The sequence below is a fragment of the Panicum virgatum genome, chromosome 6K (assembly GCF_016808335.1).
Source record: "Panicum virgatum strain AP13 chromosome 6K, P.virgatum_v5, whole genome shotgun sequence".
NCBI classification, from domain to species: Eukaryota; Viridiplantae; Streptophyta; class Magnoliopsida; order Poales; family Poaceae; genus Panicum; species Panicum virgatum.
The window spans coordinates 25,127,867-25,135,113 of NC_053141.1; positions in this window are offsets into that span (position 1 = coordinate 25,127,867).

The following is a 7,247-nucleotide window of genomic DNA, read 5'->3' on the forward strand; positions in this document are numbered from 1 at the left end:
TGTCTAGCCTTTGATCTCTGGTGCATCGCTGTTTTCTCGTCTAGAATTATTCACAATTTATCTATATCGGCTAGGTTTATAGGTTTTTCCTGTATTTTTCGGCTTTTACCAGATCTATCTACCTAAAACACGTAAAATCGGTTATAAACTCTGTGATATTCTCATATTACTGTAAAAGACGGTTTAGATCTGTTTTCGATGATACTGAATAGCATTATCTTAGTTATACATTCGTAGCTTTTATAGTGTTAAGCATGTATAATCGACCGCTTCCAAGCCGATCTCGTCGTTTTTCGTATAGGCCGTGTTTAATATTCTTTTGTCATTTTCTCGCTCGGCAGAACTTGCCGATACACCTGCACAAGAGTTATTCGGAATTCCAGCCGATACGCTCTCAGATCTAACAATTATCTGTTCCTTGTCAATTGCAGGTCAAATTGACTGGCATGTTTGGTTTACTTTCCGAGCTTGGCGAACAATCGCCTTCGGATTCCAGTGTGTTGATTTTTGCGTCAACAGGGAGTACCACGACCTTGTGTATCTAGGTTCCCATCTACCATTCATCATCTGATAGATGGCATTTTGGACGGAGTTCTTCATGATGTCCAATTAATTGATCACAGCGTGATGCATGGCTTGATTGAGCATCTCTTGGAACTTTGCGGAGTCTTTGGTGACGGTGATGTGGCACGGCATAGGGATGTCAGTCTTCTGGATCACCTTGCCCTCTCTGCCGACCAAGTTGAATGTCTGAAGATAAGCATCTTTGAAACCGTCGACGGCTTGCTCTAACTTCTTCTTCTGGGCTTCGTCGAGATGCTCCTCAATGACTTTGAGGACGTTGCTGTTGGCGGTCGTTTTCGATGAATTTTACCACCAACATTCCTTCAGATTTCATACTTTCAGGACCGTAATCTTACTAAATTCACAAACATTGACAAGTTCCACAAGATTTGGTGAATATTTGAATTCAGGGACAACATATACAAAAATGAGCCAAACTGGGAGAATTCCCAGGCCGGCCGGCCTAGGCCAGGCCGGTCAGCCTCCCCCCCCCCACGGAATGTCATCTTGCAACTCTGTACCTATGGTCCTAAGCACAAGATCAAGCCAATCCAAGAGTTCTCGCACAAGAATCACAAGTTGAGACCGAAAGGCTTGAACCAAGTCAAGTCGGGTCCATTTGCAGTGACAACCAAATCAACCAAGACCCAAACCGACTTGAGGAGCAATATACAACCATCAATCAACGTGACAGAGCAATGGAGGGATGAGATGTGCCAGATGGCACGATCTCTAGGCCGGCCAGCCTCTGCAGCCTCTGGACTTCAAGCTTCGTGTGGAAGTCAAGCACACTGACTACACTTGCTTCCATGTGACGCCAATAGGATTACCGGCCAGATACCGACCTTGGAGTACTATAAATAGAGCTCCATTTCTCACTTGTAACACACACCATCCACTTGAGAAGAGTGTTCACTTGTTACTCTCTTTAAATTTGTATTAGAATAGGGAGAGTGTGAGGTGAGAGCTTTGGTGCAAACCAAGCTTAAAGGAGTGGACTCGAGTTCTCTCGGTCTTACTCCATATTTTGTATCCACCTCAAAGGAATATATCTTGAGTAAGTTCCTTGTCTCAACTTCAGTATCTCGCTAGCTTTACTTTCTGCCTTAGTTACTTGTTTCATTCCTTCCTTTGATCTGCGGGATCCTGAGTCTGCGTAAGTAGCAAGTAGCTCGATAGCTGTGGGCGAGGTGCCCAGGCTTGGTTAGTATCTCAGGTTGTGTTCCACCCCTCGGTACCGTTGTGGTAGGCGGCAGGTGGTGACAGCCCTGTCCGTCCCTTGTAGTCCACCACATTCGGGTGCTTTCATAGCAGTAGTTGTCGACTGCCGTTGGACTCCCTTCTCACCCCACTCTGAGTCCTTCCCTGAGGCCACCGAAGTAGATCAAGTTAGTAGTTAGCTTGTTAGCTAGGTAGAACAGTAGGTTATCTGGAGTTAGGCCCTCTTCCCTCTTACCTTTCTCTCTTGGTGTGTTCGGTTGAATAGTTCTAGATTTGGTTGAAGCTTTACCGTTTCTTGGATTTGATATCCCAGGTATACTCCCTGGTGAAAGCTATACTCGGTCTATGTACGCTTGCGGAGTAATTCGTATAGGCTAAGGAGTGCCAACAGTTGCTGGGGTTGATCTTAGCATGAGAGCCGTCGTTGGCCGATTTGGCATCGATCATGTTGATGTAGGCGTACATGATGTCACGTGGTTGTTGATCACGGGTCCCGCCGGGCGTGCCAAGAAGTGTGTGAATGCAAAAATCCTGCCAAACGGATCTTCATGCTTCACGTACGCTAGGGCAGGGGAAATTTGCTTCGCTCCAAGTATCGAACCCAGTCAGCGCGCATCTAATGCGCTTGGCGTGCCAGTCAATTTGAACTGTAATTGACAAGAAGGATAAATGCTAAATTCCAGGGGCTATCGGCTAGCCAGCCGATACTGATGACGTCAGCAATCGGCTATCGGACAGCCGATCTGAGGAAGCAAGTTGGTCTAAAGCGACGTAGCTCTAAGGACAACACCTAGATTCAGATCCAATCATCTATTGTGATGCAATCATGTATGAATCCGATAGCGAGCAAATTAAGGCTGAATAAATTGTGGTAAAAGCTTAAAACCAACTAGATTAAATGGGTTAACCTAGCAAGATCTAAACAGTTATCGATAACTTGTGGTAAGAACTTAAAACAAACTAGATTAAACGGATTAATCTAGCAAGATCTAATAAATTACCGATAACATGGGATAAAAACAACAAAAGACTAGACAAAACAGATTAATCTAACAGATTGATAACTTTTATTGATAAATTGGTAAACAAGTTAAACCTCACCAGACGGATTTAACGTGCTCGGTAACTTTGAGTGCTATAGATAGACGACGAAGTGATGCGTCGTCAACCTGGGCCTATCTACGTGTTGACGCCTACCAACGTCACCACTGGAAAACAGTGATGGCGTCCGCAGACGTCAATGGGGTGGCAGGTATTTCATGGGTCACGAATAATTCCGCAAGCGCACGGAGTACCGCCGTAGCATTTTACCCGAGAGTAACCCGGGGTGTCAATTATATTTCCGCAGGGAAGGCAGCGGTGTGTAGAATTTAGTTAAGTTAGAGGGAACCTCTATGGATTAATGCCAATGATCCGAACAGGGAGATAATATTCATGGTAAAGGAGGGTAGCAGAACATACAAACACAACTGGATAATTTGTCTAGGACATCGGAGAGGAAAGAGCAAGATCAAGGGTAACTAGAGCCATAATCTATTGTACTCTCACGAGCAAGCTGGAATGAGTGGTTCATACGCTAAGGAAAAGCTTGATCAATGGACTAGGGAGACCGCATCCAGATGAACAGGAGGAGCCTGAACATCCGATGACTTTATGTACCTCCTACCCCTCTATCCGAACGTAGAGGATTACTAGGGCTCGAACAGGGCTGTCACCACCTGCCGGCTACCTCTACAAACCGTGGGATAGAGTTGCATTCAAATGTAGTTATCAACCCAGGCACCATGCCTGCGCTGACAAGCACCACTCTAGCCTTGCGCAAGGACACCCTTGTCTATCCAGGGCCTTAGTTCTAGGGCGCCCAATTAAGGAAGATGAAACAAAGCCATGATACAAGAACTAGTCTGCGCATATGAATCACACAAGGCAATCATAACTCACGAAGGATCACATACACAACATGAGCATATGAACCACAGTACTGAATAAATAAGTAAACTCTAGTACAAACTCAGAATATTACATAAAGAGAAAGGTAAAAGACATACCGAACTCTCCATGAAGACTCTACGACCTTGAACTACAATCGAACCCGAACTCCTCTAGTCCTAAGACCTCTACAAATGGAGCTAAACTACATCTTGAGGGAGTAGCTCTTCCATCTCTTCACACCTCTCTTCCGTTGAAATGGAGCCCCTCCCCTCATATTTATAGAGGGGAGCCACCCTCTCCACGGGCAGGAATCAAGCATATTCCTCCTTGAACCGACATAAGGAGCCGATGAGGAGCTGCCATGTCAAAGACTAAAGGCCGTGGGGCCCATGGGCTGGTCGGCCGACCAGGGTGGTCGGCTGGCCACCCAACTCGGCCCACCGACCTTCTCCTTCTTCGGTTGGGCTGCTCCTGGGGTCCACTTGTCAATGGTTGAGATTTGGCCCGTTGTTATGTTGAATTTCTTCTCTAATGGGCCTTTCAATCCATGTGAAGCTTGTGTGACGGTGTTTGCACGGACAATGTCTTGCTCCTTAGCTAAAAAGGGTATGATTGCCCTTCATTTCCAGCTAAAACCTGCACTCATAGAAATCTAGAGGGACATGTGGAATTCAGTGATTTATTAGTGCCATGAGTGTAAGAAATGCAAGTTCATCCATTTATTGTGGCTATATTGATGCTCAGAAATGGTCGTTAGTGAGCGTCAACAAGACCCCCCAAGCTGAACTTTGCTAGTCCCTGAGCAAAGCTAGACTTTAGGTTGTTGATCAGGAGTTGCTCGTCCCTGAATAAGTTAGTCAAAATTTTGCTAACCCATTTTACCTTAATCTTCATGGGGCTTTTGGCTTTCTCCGTGTCTTGGGCGGTTGAGAGATAGAACGATTCATAAAGCACTACTTACTCATTCCTTGCTCAAGATCACATCCGGAAGTTTTCAAAAGGTTTTTCGAAATAAAAACAAGTTCCTCGAATGACACTCTCATTCACTTAAAGTGTTTGTATCCTCACCAAGGCCTTTTTATATGCCTTCTTTCTCCTACTTCTAAAAAGTTTTTGTGAAGCTCAAGGTAGGAAGAAAAACTAAGGCACACTTGTTTCAAATATTTTGCAAAGCCAAAGATCGGACCCAAAGAGTAAGCAAGTCATACAACCATGATCGAGAAGTGCATGTGTGTGGATATATGGTGGGTGGAGTGTAAAGCGAAGATCAAGGTGCTCCATGGTTTGGTCTCTCCCTTCTAACTATTTTAGGCATGGCAAACTCCTTATATTTACATGGACCCTCATATGTCCACATTTTTTTTCATAGGCCTTAATGTGCCCTCTTTTTTTTTGAATGCATGGCTCATGCCTTTATTGAAGAAAATTTTGGGGAGAGACTTCATAAAGTATGGAACACAATGGGGGCATAAATGAGTGGATGGTATGGAAATGCTGTCCTTCCGGTGTGGAACTTTTAGCATATGGAAATGGTGTGTACATGATTCTCGATCATGAGAGTATGAAAAGAAATTCACAAAGGTCACAAAATTTGACAAAGCTCAAATTGATGCAAGCAGCATGTAAATGGATTGTTTCCATTTAGGCTTCATGCATATGTCTCTGGTAGGTATATTTCATCACCGAGGAACTTTTTATTTTGTGGTTTTCGAAGATAAAAGTTCCGGACGTAAAATTTTTGCTCAGAACAAGTTTTTAGCAACTCTATTCCATCATATCATATTTCTCAACAGCTTAGACTCAAATCATGCACTCGCAACCCACAAAATTTCAGGTTCAGGATAAATTTTTTGAGACCAACGAACTCAGTTCTCTGAGAATATAAGTTGTAAACTATGCATGAAGAGGAAATTAAAGAAGAACAACTGCTCATCATTTCAACTTGAGAACTTAGGCATTCTTACCGCTCATGAGAAAACAAAGCAAACGATACTAAAGAAAATAAAGACATACAACTTCTCTCTCTCTCTCTCTCTCTCTCTCTCTCTCTCTCTCTTAGCAATGCAATGCAAGATGATGAAAAGGGAAATATGCAAATGCAAGATACATGTTACCTTCGGGGACTCCTTCCCCCCAAGCTAGCTTACTGACCGGGTGCAGGGTAATACCCATAGTACCGGTACAAAGCTTGAGCTTCATGATATTGCTTCCGAAGCAGTTCCATGGTGGCTTCGTGATTTGTTTTTTACTGCGCGTGGTGTCGTGCGGTGTCTTCAATATGTTGGGTGAGAGTCCCATGGGTCTGCTGCGTCCTTTCGTCGATGTCACCAACTTGAATGTTGAGGTCGTTCAACCCCTGAGTGAGGTCGCGATAACCTCGAGCTGAAAATGAGCGACGGGCAGCAAAGAGTGGGGGTGCTCCACTTGAACTGGAACCAGTGGCATAGGCCGAGTTGGTCCGTGTTTGTTCCCACTTAGCGCTGCCCGCGCTTTGCCATGATGAACCTCCAGCTTCGGGTTGCGGGACATATCGGTCCCAACCGGACTGCTGTCCGGATGAGAATCCGGTCGCCCCACCAGTGGGTGCATGCCCTGCATAACCATGAAAACCTTGTGGTGGAGGTGGCGGCATATCCATCGCAGCATTCCGGGATCTACTTCTAGTCATCCTCCCTAACACGCTACTCCTGCGAGGCGCTTCGATGTGCTGCAACTCAAAAGTGTAACCACAGCTTTTGTATAAACAAAGTCCTGGGTTAGGGAGCGGGATCTCATTTACATAGCCGGTGAAAAAGAATATAATGGAGCCATCTGGAGCACTCTTCAGAGTGTGTCCTTGAACCAAATAAGCCAAATTGATCTTTGGGCGAGGAGTAGAGATATAAGTAATTTGAGCCCAGTTCAAAACACCCAAACTTGTGGCAATTCGAGTGACTAAAGAAGTGCACTCAACGGGTCCGACCATTTGAAAATTTTCAAGCCATTGACGAACCATTTCTTGCATGGGGGAAATTTTTATTTTGTTCACCATGGCATAAAGAATACGAAGTTCATCAATACAAACGGTCCGGACATCCTCTCTGGGGAAACACCTGAGCGCCAGCCATTTATGCATCAGACGCAAGTTCGAATGTTGGATATCATTGCAACGAGGATGCGAGTACTGTGCCAAAAACTCTCTTTGTGATAACCGCGGGTCACTAATTCATCATCAGCAGAGCATTTGTGTGAAAACCCAAAATCGTGCTTAAATCCCTCCAAGACATGACAAACTCTTTTTTGAAAAATCGAAACGAAACACCTGTGTCCGTCTCCACAAGAATGCAAAGAAACTGAATCGTCAAGTCACAGGAGCCCATTTCGGTAACATCGGCAAACGAAGACCAGCCCACTGCTTTCCAAACACTAGCAAATTCAGCATTCATACCTGTGTTCTCAAGCAGTTCTTCATCGAACTCCCAAGTATGACCGAAGGTTCGGCCCTTCAGGATGTTGTAAGCTTAGTGTTCGCGCTCTCCTTGGAGGTCGAT